General features: G+C 38.2%; 2 long non-coding RNA genes across 2 annotated transcripts in view; one reads left to right on the forward strand and one right to left on the reverse strand.

The window, feature by feature from the left end:
- Positions 1 to 4,164: 4,164 nt before the first annotated feature.
- The window catches only part of LOC132906524 (uncharacterized), a 77,215-nt gene continuing 66,997 nt past the window's right edge, over positions 4,165 to 14,382 (reverse strand). The window contains exons 2-3 of the long non-coding RNA XR_009657992.1: positions 4,841 to 4,939; positions 4,165 to 4,750 (exon numbers count right to left, since the gene is read on the reverse strand). This is a non-coding gene — a long non-coding RNA (uncharacterized LOC132906524). The remainder of the gene's footprint in view (positions 4,751 to 4,840; positions 4,940 to 14,382) is intronic.
- On the forward strand, positions 8,482 to 9,618 carry LOC132905914 (uncharacterized). The gene is made up of 2 exons (XR_009657887.1): positions 8,482 to 9,007; positions 9,059 to 9,618. It is a non-coding gene; the product is annotated as an uncharacterized LOC132905914 (long non-coding RNA).

A 14,382-nucleotide genomic window follows, 5' to 3' on the forward strand; every position in this document is an offset into this window, starting at 1 on the left:
TAACTTTCTAAACAAAACATGATGTTTTACATTCATACATCATGTTTAACAATCACGTACTTTTTTATAATAAACAATAACTGCTGGAGATTTGCTTCCCGCTTAACAAGCACGTCAATTATATATTCATTTACTTTGCAGCTTAACAAAATGATATCTAAATTAATCTTGCCGAGTGTATTCGAGCGCTGTATGTATTTTCACATTATCACGCTGCAATTCTATCGATCTCTACGAGGAAGTGAAAAATTTATTTAGACGAAAAAAATTATTTAGACGTTGAAGTGCAGAGCCGAATCAAAGAGAAGATCGAAGTTGCACGCAGTTCGCGGCGATCGTCGCGGTTTAACCGCGTGGCAGAATTTAGAATCCGTGACCGCCGATTAATCTCTGGGCGCTCGTTATCCGTCAGGTTCTCCACGCTGGTCGCGCCTGGAGTTTAAGTGCTCCGCTCGGTGGATGGTCTACGATGGTTCCCGGAAGTGTTTTCCACGCTATTGCGACGGACGATATGAATCGACCGCTGCTGGCACGGAACGGGGATGAACCAGAAGTGCGCGCACCCTTTTTCCAACTTCGTATTTCGCGGAACACGCGCGCAAAAAATTTATCGCACGATCTTTGACCATTTTATCATAGAGATTGCTGGCTGGGATTTCGAATCGGCGCTCTGATGCTCGAAAATGGAGGGCCGGCGAATTAAAAGATACTCGAGAGACGCTAAAATTCGACCGACGAACCGTCCGTAGATTGAAAAATTAAGGTAAAAGCGGACGAGAAAAGTTGAGCAGAAATGGTAGGGAAAGTGGTAAATAAATTTAATAGGGAGAGATGTATTGAAGAATTAGTTGCTTGAGAATGTATAGAAAAAGTGCAAAATAATAGGAATAAAAGATATACAGAATGATATCAAATTAAAAGGGAAAAATATAAATATTAGGAAATTTAAAATTTGGGTAAATAGGATATTCGATGTTTAAGAAATTAAAACTGCGGAATCTAAAGGGGCAGAAATTGAAAAGTTTGAGAATACATATGGTGGTAGATATATTTATAAAATTAGGAATTATGTAATTATGATACTCAGTACATATAAACAATCGATAATAATTAAATTGCGATAATTGGAATGTTCGAAAGAAATCTCAATCAAAGTGCAAAGACAAAAGTATGCAATCGACGATTCTAAAAATAACTATAAAAAGTCTAATTGAAATAATTTGAACTTAAGATGCTTTGACATCGCAATCTTTGTAATGATTTCGAATCACTTCGTATTTCGAGAAAAAGGACACGCGATCCAGCTAGATGTTTGCTGGATGAGGTTCAGAATGCGTAGTACGTTTCTTTGGGGGTTGGGCGGACAAAGTCGGAGGACTAACTACTTGCTAAGTCCTCGAGGTTCTCCTGAAGAGAACGGGGAGAAATTGCGATCTCGTTGATTGCTGTAGTTCGACTATGGCTGGCATATCGAGGGTTGTAGTTGCCCCAGGGACAATAATTAGACCGACGAAAAATCTGGTGACAATCGAGGAACCAGAAGTTTCATAAGTTCCAATGTTCTTAACCATTGCTATTAATTAGTAGATACGCTTCTGATACTTTCTTCTTTAGAAGGAACATACTTTTGATCTTTAACGATAAATTGTAATATCTGTACATTTTATACATTCTTTATCGTTTTTTAAAAAATATGTATTCCCTTGTTTTCAAAGTTTTGTGATGCAAATTACAGTTGAAATATATAAAAAAAAATAAACGAATTCTGTATTCTTACGATAGCTTTTGTTCTAATTAATAAAATAATACTAAACTTCCATTATTGTTCAGTCGGTGCAATTAAAATTTCAATATTTTATTCCGCAATCTATTCAAGCTGCTAACTATAAACGCAATCGAATTTCTAATAAAACGGACGACGAACAATTCGGTTCTTCCGTTGCAGACGCTCAAGAGGGGATGAAAATGCGACTGCAGAACGTGTAAAAATAAGACAATCGAATGAACTGGAGAATAATGCATTTACAGGGGAATTGTAACAAATTCGTCGTAGACGAAATTAACGAATAACTAATTAAATCGGAAGGAAGGATTCTCCGGGGTCGAGGTAGGTTAATGATTAATTAAAGCGAGACAGGGGCGCGACAATTATTTTGAGCGAATCGCGATCGATTCAAAGCGTGATGCGAAAACACGTGGCGGCCGTTTCGTTCCAACGATTGTCACGCACGTCACATGCTGTGGGCTAGCCGCAATAAGGTCGATATAATTGATGATTAACACTGCCAAGTTCTAAATCCGCTGCTGCCATTAGTTTTAACGAGCAGCCGTTTCTAACTATCGAAATCCGTCATCTGTCCCGGCCAATTTGCGCGCTTATCAAACGTTCCGCTCGTTCGATTTCCTCTGCCGTTCAACGACCAGCTTTTCTAATTCCGCCCCAATGTGGTGGCGATCGGCCGCTGGCTCTCGTAGAATTCCCAAAGAAAGAGAAAAACTCAAGAAAAAGGTACACGATTTTTGTTGATCTTTTTATTTTACTGTCATTTTATAACAAAAGGGGAATATTTTGATATAAAATAGCTAAAAATCCAAAGACTCACGAAAGTATTCGAACACTTCTGGACACGTCTCACGAATATGTTATGTGTGTTATACGAAGCATTTTGAGATTTCATTGGCACTTTTCTGAGGCTCCACTATCGCGATTAACATTGATAAAGTTCGCAACTATCACAAATGTATTCGAATAGTGGATTATTCATTGCATTAATAAACCTGAGTATCCAGTAAAATCATATTCGCGACGCTTATGATATAATGGGATGACTGTTCCTACTGTATAATAATTTTTCATTACATATACGTTTGCAATAAATATCATTCATAGGCATTCAAATCGGTTTCCAATTTTATCAATATAATCGTGACAATCTTATCTTATTACAGTGTTAGCGAAATTTCAAAATGTTTCGCATAATATTCACCATATGGGCATTCAAGTTTTCTATGCTAAGACAATTGTTAAGACAAATAACATTTTAATTTCTTCAATATTTTAATATTACGACAAGCAGTATTTTTCACGTCGTAAAAAATGTGGATAAATAGGCGTGCAGTCATAGAATCAAATAAGACGACAATCTTGATAACGTATGTCAAATTAAGTATCAACTTATCGAATTATAAAACTATGTTGGAAAAAATGTGAAATATCAGTTGTCGTGTTCTTTCTCTGTAATTTTCAAAGTATTTCCACCGAACGAAACTTCAGCGATCGATCTCTTTAATTCGCATGATTGCTTGCGCAATCGGCCAGTTGCAACTTGTAACTAAGTTGTTTTGGAGACCCAAGGACCGGAGCCAACTCAGATTATCGAAAACTGTAGTACGATTAAATAGAGAACTGTCCGCAAATAAATAACATAAATAATCCGTCGAACGTACCGGCATATAATGTTCGTGGGATGCACTTGCAACTTGGCACGATTAATAGCGCGAATGTTCCTCAAACGCGTGACCAGATGCTTCAGGAATTTCGGGCAATCATTATTGTTAATGCGTATTACGTGTGAGTTAATATTATTTCGCGTGACGTTCTGCTTGCAATATTCGGTCTTGACAGTGGATCTACTTTGTCTTGTATTTGCTAGACTTCCGATTCCAAGGTCCTCAAATTTTGCAAATTCAAACAAGAAATCACCCGAAACTTAAGAAGTTTTTAATGATAAGGAGGCAAAATTAGATTAAAAGAAAATGGTTTGACAGACGCAAGAGATTTAAATTTTGCGAACTTCGCAATTTTTCTTATAATTCGTAGCAAATTTGAAACGTGTCTTTCTTTAACGATCACTTCCTTGAATTTGAAGCAAATAACGCAAATTCAATTTCTCATGATATCAAAGATTTACACAGTGAAATGGAGTCGCATTTGAATAGCACAGATCCTCCATACTTTGGACGAATGAGCAACGCGATGACTTTCTATCTATTAGGTTGGCAACCAAGTGATTGCGGATTTTGTCAATATCACCTAATGACAAAATCCGCAATCACTTAGTTGCCAACCCAATAAATCGAAAGAGAATAAGAATTTGAAGCAAATAACGCAAATTCAATTTCTCATGATATCAAAGATTTACACAGTGAAATGGAGTCGCATTTGAATAGCACAGATCCTCCATACTTTGGACGAATGAGCAACGCGATGACTTTCTATCTATTGGGTTGGCAACTAAGTGATTGCGGATTTTGTCATTAGATGATATTGACAAAATCCGCAGTCACTTAGTTGCCAACCCAATAAATCGAAAGAGAATAAGATCAGGTGATTGACATTCACGACGTTCGAAAACGGTAGCGATTAATGACTGTTCGTCGCACGTAATACGCTTCTGGATTCGCCGGCAGTCGTCTCCTCGTAGCACTCGGCTACAAACGCAACTTCATCTTCTTCATTGCGATATTTAATTTCTCAGGGACGTGTTTCCATTACAAAATATTTCTGTGTTTGTCTGCGAACTTCCCTAAGAGTTTATGAGGAAACTCTGCCGTTAGCCGGCTACGAAAACCTCTTGTTGTTTGCCCGCCGGTTGCCACGCCGCGCCGCCCTCTTCCGCGTCCCGTTGCCTCAGCCTCCGCTCGTTCGCCCTTTCCATCGTCCTCCCCTCGCCCGTGGAAGCTCGCACACCGCGTAAAACTCGGTTCCTCGAGCACGGCCGTAGCCGAGACTCCGCGAGTCCCGAAGAGCCTGCGGACGAGACCGCCTAACTTGCATAATACATTTTAATTTATAGCGATATTAATTAACAACTCCGTCTGTTCGCTCGTCCGCACGTACATGCTCCAATGGGGCTGATGTGTCTTGGATTCCGCTGTTTGGCAACCAAAAGGAAAAATTCCTCGACAAACAGTCAGTTGAGGGATCGTTGGGCATCGGCTGAAAGTTAGAAAGATACAAAACGATATTTCTAGAGGGGAAGGATATAAAGTTGGCGTAGAGTATGGTGGAAATAATTATAGGTGATGAAATAATTTATTTTGATGTTTAAAACTGTTACGAGATGCTGTTATGGTTATGTCTGACAGATCGAGGATTTTTATAGACTTTTATATTTTTATGGACGTAACTATAGAAATTTTATTTCATGTACTAAATATTATAATCAACACTCTATTTTGAATATTTTTTATATCTTTGCATATTATATGCGTCGCGTGCATTTTCGCACCTCGAAATTTCCCCTGAAGTCATAAAAATTCCTAGTTTAACAACAAAATTGAATAAATAGATTAGACTGTGATCGAGAAAGTCGAGGATAGAACAGAGCAATAGATAGGTTTGTCGAGAGGAATTTTTTTTTTCATTTGGATGTATTTTACAATCAATTCTCACTAAGAATTATAAGTAAATTATTCTGGCGTGGTACTATGTCGTGTTTGATAAGAGAGAGGAATATAGCACGAGATAATTCCAAAACGAAACCCTTTGATTACTTAGATTGGTATGTGTAGCTGCTCGATGATAACGCTCATCGTGTTTGTCATAAGCAACAATTTTCGACCTCGTGCTTTTATCCTATGCAAGTTACCAATAGTGAAAAGATCGAAGAATGGGAAACTAAGAAATAGAGTCGGTTATAAGGTGTTCATTTCCTAAGTCTAAGACTCTAACAAGTAACGAAACAAAAGAGAAATTGCCTGATGAAATTTACGAACAGAAACTAAAGAAATACGGAAGCCTAGTAAAATTGAAAGAATAGAGCTACGAAATGCCAGGTTCTGGTCGGACGTGTTGTACGCTTGGCGAATTTTTGGTACTTCAAGCGATAGAGGCCGCAAAACGGTCGAGCTTTCACACTTGTCTCATCGTCACGTTGACTGTTGGCATCGCACCGTTGCGATCTGCGCAGGAAGCAACTGAGAATCTCGAAGGTTGGCCCACGTCCAATAAACATCTTTGGTATAATCTAACGACATTTCGACCCTCCACACCTACTCATTCGCTGTGATATATAGCAATATCGATCGAGCAAGCCTCTACGAAGATTTACTGGCAAACCGATTGAAACGAGCGGAATTTAGCTTAAACGTTAGCACATGCATATGATAACTGAATTGCAGTTTAACTGATCGTAACTTATAGTTGGAAATTTTGAGGGCAGCAGTACATATTGTAAAGGATCGAATTTCGTAAAACTATGATTTAGTGGGAAAAAATGTATACCCGAGACTGAACAAGACTTTGTTTCTGGTTAAATAATCACAGTGTCTGCTGGACAATCTTACATATCGTCAGTCAACGATATCCAACAACTACAAATCGACCACGTTTCCGGATACTCGCGAACATTTGTTTTCCTTGTTCAACGTACAGCGGGATTAACGGATATATTAAGCAGGATGTAGCTAAAGAAGCAGACAAATTTGAAAGTTAAGTAGGGACGCGTAATAAGATTGATATCGAAGTTGGCAAACCGTATGCTGACTAGATCATTTCGTCAGCTAGACCAGGTGCGAGTTATTTGCTAGAAAATCATGCATTTATTTCGCTGGAAGTCACTCCTACACATCCTGATCGTTATTTATATAATATTTTCTCAAGTTTCTGTAATATAAATTTAAAGAGTGGTAAAGTTGCGCACTAGAAAGCAGAAATTCTTTAAATGCGAAAGATTAAAATGTTCGTCGTGTGTTATAGAAATGTAGAAATCGATGGGGTAGAAAATTAAATTAATTGGGAAAATTGGAAAGTTTAAGAAATAAAATATTAGGCAGCCGGAAATTTATAGATCCTTGGAATCATGAATTGAGTTAACACAGACAATCAATAAAATCAGGAAATAAAGAATCGTCAAGAATGTTAGACATCTAACAGTTTATAAATTAGACTGTCGAAGAAACGAGATGAAATTATAATATATAAAGGCAAAGAAGCAGGAAAAGTGAAATATTTGACGAGTCGAGAATTCACGAAATGCGAGGACGCGGGATTAGTGAAGTAGGAAACTGGGGGATTTGTAAATTAGAGGACTAGTACTAACTCATTATACTAATTGTGTTGTTTCGAAGTATCGCGCAGAGGAGATACTTATGCGAACAGCTTAATCGCGCGCGAAGATAAAACGAATAGTAACTTCAATTCGTTTCTGTGTACATACGTTTTAATCAACGCTGTCATTTATGTGGCTCGAGTACTTGCCCGTGGCATCCGTATTTAACACGAACGAACGACAGAAAAAGCGTAGTTAAATTAACGGGAAATTATCACGAGCCAGGCAATAATTATTTATAGTTGAATCTGAGTTGAATTATCGCTCTACTTCGCAAACTGTGCGCGCGCGATTTTCCTCTCGTTTAAACCGCGCCCGGCATTTAATGCAAAAATTATCAATTCAATTGCGAACGTTGTGAAAATTAAAACAGTGTTTCTCGTTCGATCGATTGGCACTCGTGGATTCGCATTAACATCGCCATATTATTGTGAAAATTGTCGTCTCGTCAGTTAATTGAAGGATAATGGAAACAAGAGGAAAATGATATTTTTCAAGCCTAGCAAACAGGCTGCGGGGTTTCATAAATGCAATTAAACAAAACAGCAGAATTTGGGTGAAAATTTGTTTTATCCATTAAAATATCATAACGACTACTTTACTTTTCATACCTTTTTATATTCTAGTACGTTATATGCGCTCTGTACATTTTCGCATAAATGGATAAAAATCCGCATTAATAAAAGTATACATTTCAAATTCACTGAACCTTGTTTACTGATAGACTGTGGTATTAACTCTTCAATTCCTATAGGCACGTACAATGCAATAAAATTAGTAGTTTATATAAATATTTTAATGCATTCTAATGAGAAATTTAGTATTTGTTCAAATATTAATTCACCGATGGCACTTTTAGTTTCATTCATTTCTTATAAATTCGTGAAATCTATAAGTCTCATTTTTGTTTCGATAGAGATACAAATGAACAAAACTTCCTGCGCTACATCATAATTTTCTTAACACTAAAACGACCTCATCAGCCAATTTGACTGGCTTTATAATTTTATTTTAAAATTCCTACTTCATGTTATATTTTTTTCCGCAATGATGTAATGACTTTCGCAACGATAACTAAAAGAATAATATAACGAATTTTATTTTGTTTTTTATGTATTCAAACACAAAATAATTTTGTATCAAGGCTACTTATACCAATACCAGTCAAAACGGTACTTGTCACAGTGTAAAAGGGTACTGCAATCTATTTATCGAACCCCAATTAAGCAGATTCCTCGTTTTGTACAACTTCCCACACGTTTTTAAAATTTTTACTGCGTATCATTCGATATGATGATATCAGATATCAGGAAAATTCCGGATCGATCGCTAGATCGCTAGATGCTAACACTAGTAATACCACACCAGTCAAACTGTCTGGTTCTACAATTTTATAAATTTGTCAACCCCCGTTTAGGGATCATGGTCCCAGATGAATTAATAATACCAAAAATGTACTACATAAAATGGAATTGCTTCTGTAAGAAAGTAATAAATCAATAAATATAAAAATATTCTATTATTACGTATTTTTTAAAGACCAGTAATTTTCACTGGTTTTGGTAGAAATAGCTTCGTGTTAACTATCGGTAGTTCTAGCGTTGATAGGAATTTAAGGGTTGAAACTCGTTTTCCTCGATAAAGTTGCTTGTAACATCTCGATTTTTGATTAGTCCTCCCATAAATCTCTTTCCTTCCTCTTTACATGATACATATATAGATGGTAACCGGAAGTTTCATTTCACGTTTCAGATCAACGTTCTACCCATTGATTGGGAAAGACGAGCCGGATTAGTAGCTGACCAATTCTGTGTACACGTGCCAGCAAAATTATTGTTTTTCTTGTTTGGTGTTCGTGTAGGAGAAGGCAGAAATAAGGAAAAGAAATTATCATGCTGGAGTCTCGCCGGAAGTGTCTTGTATAAATACAGCTGTCGCGCGCTACGCAAAAGGAGGTGAGTGCAAAACAACTTACCCGATGTGTTTTGACTCTCTGTCACTTTTAGAGCTGGTGAACGGGGTAAGCGATACTCCACCATCGCAGACATTCTTTCGTCGAAGGAAGAAAGGCGTGAAGAGAGAAGAGGGTTAAAAAATTTGTGAAAGGAAACCAGATCTAAAAATGTCTAATCCTCCCGATCTTTTTCGAAACGTTTTTATCCCTTCTAATATTAAATCGCCAACTTTTGCTACGAATGTAGGATATTAAGACATTGGGCACGCGATTCGAGTGATTTCAGAAGACTCGACAAGAGAATATTGCGAAATTTGGAAATTTGTAAGGAAAATAATTACAGATAAAAAAGATCGATGATTGATGAAGGAAGAAACGATAGAAAAGAAAACAAAACCATACACGTCAATGAAAATTTGATAATTATAACTATCGAAAGAAAAGAAAACTGAAAAATAACTGAGCTACGAAATTAACGCATTTTTAAATTACTAAATTGTTAAATTAACAAATAGAATTCTAAACTTTCTTGCGGAACAATCATTTTCTGTATTTAAGAATTGAACAAATTGTAATTAATTATAATAAATACCACTGGTATCATTTAAAATACATCCATCTTACATCTGAGACAGCATAAAGCGTGATTTCCAAAAAACGAAAATGAAAAGTGAACGCAGGGTAATTAGACCATCTTGGATGCCATTCGAAAAGGAACCTCGACCCAACGACGAACACGGTACCAGAGTTCGGTCTGGTTCCGAGCGCATACGCGAAAAACTAATTACCATTACGCCTCTCTCGGAGCGGAACCGTCTCGGGAAAAATGAACAGAAATGTCCTACACCGTGATCCCTGTCCCAGCCTCGTTATTTTTAGTATCGAGATACTGGCCGAAGAGAGAAGAGACACGGTCAAAGGGAAGCGACAGACCAACCAGCTAGAAGCAACGTGGAAAGAGTAAAAGAGACAATTGTGCAACTAAGTATGTTGTAATTAAACAGTAGGCAAAGAGAATCCAGCTACTATGCAGTGTATAAGTACACTACCCTTCATAAGTATCTGAATACTTTGTTCAATTCAAAGTAACAGTCGAACATGATCAAAGTGCTCAAATGAATGATAAATATTAATTCATTAATATTAATTAGAAACATTATTGCGACAAATATTAATTAGGAACATCACTTGCCATCTTATTATAATATCAACAGATCTGATCAACATGACATTAATGTATTTTATTATTTACTATATATGCTATTACATATATTTATTATTTAAATATCATTGCTCGCATCAAAGCCAGCAGTTTCTATCAGTTTAGAGGAATCTTCGTGATCTGATTTGTAATCCAACAATTAAAGAATTTGAAAATAAAGAATTTGTTAAGATTTGACAGTTATAAATACCAGCTTCATTGTTGCATATTGGCTTTTATAAAACACTTTAATCGTAACTACGATAATTATGAAGTGACTGAAAATAACCGAGTGTCTACTTTTGAACGATAGTGTACTTGGAAGCTTGTCGAAGTTTCGTATAGAGACGCGTGTTCACGCGTGCCACCTCGCATACCTATACGCACCTCGCACGGCCACTGGTATTAAAGCTACATGCATCGTTGTCCTGGTAAAAGAGGGCCACCGCGTGACCAAGGGAGGAGTACTCTTAAAATGTTATGACGTGGAACTCGTGATTTCATGGAACATTTAATCACTATATTGGTAAATAGCCGAAACAGGGGTTCTCGGGCATTGGACTGCAAAGGGTATTCCGTAGCTTTGCTCGATGCTGATGCGTACGAACCACGATCAGGATTCAACGATCGTTGAAGAGAATTTGAAATGGAGCATCGAGAATTTATGGGCTTCTATTTGGCATTTGTGTAGGATGAATTAGGTTTTAAACAAAGATAGAGTATAAGTATATTTGAAGATAATGGGTGAATACAAATAATTGGGAAATATCTTTTCATGGCAGTTTTTTGTATATAAGAAATTAAATTATATCTATTGACATAAAATATTTGCCCCGGACGAAATTTAATATCGAAACATTTGCTCGGTTGAAGAAGCACGAGGTTCAAATACGAAAAGAAATTGTATCCAAATCGACGTATTACTATACATACATATTTGCTGCGAAAGATTGATCATTTTAACCAAACGAATTGTAAATTTCACATATTACGATTTAATAAATTACAGTAGAACTGCATTTAAAACTTCGAACTCATAGAAAGACAAAAAGTTCAATAAATACAGTTCATATAATGGCACTTCATTGATTTCATCCATCTACGATTTTTCTCTTACAGTATAATCCTTACATAATGGAAATGCACATTAAAATAAATACAATCAGTCGGCAATGATCAGACGGTCGTAGCTACTAGTTCCACTATTTCTATAAATCATGTGTACATAAATAATATCCTACAGTAATTTACGCATAATGTATATGAATTAAATGACTTATTTCCAAAATTATAATAAATATATAACATAAAATGAAACTATAATAAAAACAAATACGTACAAGATCACCAGTCAAACGATACGCTCATCCGCTACATCTACCGTAACGAGGATCGAGTATGAGGAGATATCGAGAACCACTGTATGCGGTCTCTCGCGAAGGTACTCGAGCCAAATAGTTACGCCGTAGGATCCCCTTTTCCCTTTCTCTGTTCGCTGACGGCTGCATCGGTGGAGCAGTTAGAGTGTCGGAAAAGGCCATGGAGGGCCGAAGGGGTGGGTTCGGGTCTCGTAGCGACGGGGGTGTGTACCAATTATACAGACACAACTATTGTGCGGCTCTCATTAAACGACGCCAACAAATTCGATTACTTCTGCTTCCAAATTTTGCCTCGGCCCCCGGTAAATGCTGGCATCGGCACCTTCACCCTTACACCAAGGGTGGAAAATACGCCGGTGGAGAGAGCATTCTCCATGGTTCGAACTCGTTGCTATCCTCTCCCCCCACCTACTTTCCATCCCACCCGACCCCAACGTCGAGAATTTATTTTACGACTAAACAGAAAATTAGTGAGCGTTTGGGTTTGCGGTGTTTAGGTCTTTTGCACCGCCGTGGTTCGAACCGCGGTCGACTAGGTCATGGGGGTGGCGGAACCACCGCGTTCCACGAATGTCTTGCTGCGTATCGAAATTAATTGAGTTCCGGAGCAATGAGCGCCGTCTTACGGAATTGAAACATTTTTACAATGGTTAAAGGCTGGGTTTTGTGTGCTTGGAAATAGGCTCGAGGGTCGTTCAAGAGATCGAATGGGTAATGAATTGTGTCTTATTGGATTGAAATGGCTTTTAGGTCTGTTCTTGTTTAGGGTAGCAAAGATAGGGTGTACAAGTTATAGGAAATTTAATCCAAATGTATATTCGAGGTTGGTGACCATCGATGATACAATTGCTTGTGATGTATTTCTTTTGCGATCATATAACGCCACTTTTCTGAGATCCAACGTAAATCGTGTTATGTTGGAGCTAACTAAAACTAACTGTCGCACGTTTGGAAACACACACTTTCGCTGGAACATCCCTACAAACATACTTATACATATACCAACTGTTATCCTTTACTTACACTGCCTATCAATTAAAACTTACTTAAAATTACAATTTAATATTACGAGACTTAGCATCGCGTATTTTATCAAAGTCCCAATCCACGAATAATAAATAAACTTCAAAAGTACTTCAATGCCGAACGTAACGGTGTAATAGCACCATGCAAGCACCACTTCACTTTCAATATTTCCTTTCTAAAAAAAAAAGGGATAAATAAATAAAGAAAAAAGAAAAGAAGGCAGTTGCAGGAAACGGAAGAGACCGAAAGCTCGGCTTTGGAAGAAGACTCCCTGCCCGTATCGTTAAGAGAAAACATTTAATTGGCGTTGCAACCGGAGCGCAAACGAACTCAGACGGGCAGCGCTGCGAGGGTGATTTATTATTTAATCTTCTAGACGAGTGATTTTTATCTGGCCGGCCGCCACGATATCCGAGGCCGAAAAGCTACCCCCTGCCCGTTACCGTTTACCGACCTCGGGTCAGTAATGGTTATGCTTGTCATTATCGCCGTGTCGTACGAATCGTCTGGCTGCTCGCAGCCCCGGCCACGACCAATGGACTGCAGCACTTGAACTCGTTATGCCGTGCGGTGCAATTCCGCGACCGTTTCGGCCCATTCTCGCTTAAACGTTGCGAAAAGGGGGTTGGAGGCTCAAATTTACCGCTACACAAGGCCTGGGAAAAAGTTTCTTGGACGATACGCGTCAAAAGAAACACGATATCTGGCCGACGTTCCGCTGCCCCTGTAATTGCTCCGGGAGTTCATGGAATTGATAAAGCCAACTCTTCTACGATGCCTGCAACTTCGATATGGGAAGTCATGTGTTAATTGCTGTTTGAATTCGTGTGGAGGATTTACGCGAAACGTTGGATTTTCGGGTAAGGAAGTTATTTTTTGGAGAAAGATTAGGGTGATTTATTGTCATAGGATGTTTTCTATCTTCTTTCGTTTGTCCTCTATTGTTTAAATTTCACATTGTGGAAAGCGAGAAAGAGTACATTCGTGGAGGGGATTTTATAACATCGTCGAGACAAGGTGAGGAAATTTCATTCTTCGTATTGATTCATCTGTACAGTTCATATACAAAGACGTAGATATCGGAAGATAGGGAAAGTGTGAAATAAATCTCTGTTTGCATTCAATTGTTTAATTACGTTTATAGAAATATGAGTTTAATGCGAAAATAGAAGCTTCAAAGCATCTCAAACTCTACCATTGCCTAAAAAAAACCAAAGCAAAACACAAGAAAAAGGAAACAAAATACACAATGCAAAACGTCAGTCCTCTCGATCTTCGCTTCACCATACGAAGAACTCAGCAGCTTGATTCGAGAAAGCAGAAAAAGGTAGAACAATAAATGCGGAAAGTAGGAAAATAAAAGAGGGTGCATCGATCCTAGGCGAAGCGACAGGTCCACGGTCTTTCGTTCCGCTCACCGTGAAAAGTTTAATGACTTTTTGTTAATTAACATCCCGTCGGACAGGTTTAGAGCAGCTACGGGTCACTTCGGTCCCTCTACCCCCTATCCACTCCACCTCTCCTGCTCCTTTCACCCCCTTTCAACCCCTCGAATCGACGTTTCCGTTGCAGCTGGAAATGCCGGCGCGTAACGTGCACGCGCGTACTTCTCGTCCGTTTCGCGTGGAATCGCGAACACGCCGCGCGAAACAATTTACCAGACGATAAATTTTTATAGAAGGGCGCGCAGGAGACCGTCCGAAAGGGTATGGGGGATGGTCACCGCTGAAACGGAATTGAATCGATATATTTACGTGCCGTTTACCGGAG

Source organism: Bombus pascuorum, chromosome 4 (genome assembly GCF_905332965.1).
Source record: "Bombus pascuorum chromosome 4, iyBomPasc1.1, whole genome shotgun sequence".
Lineage (NCBI taxonomy): Eukaryota > Metazoa > Arthropoda > Insecta > Hymenoptera > Apidae > Bombus > Bombus pascuorum.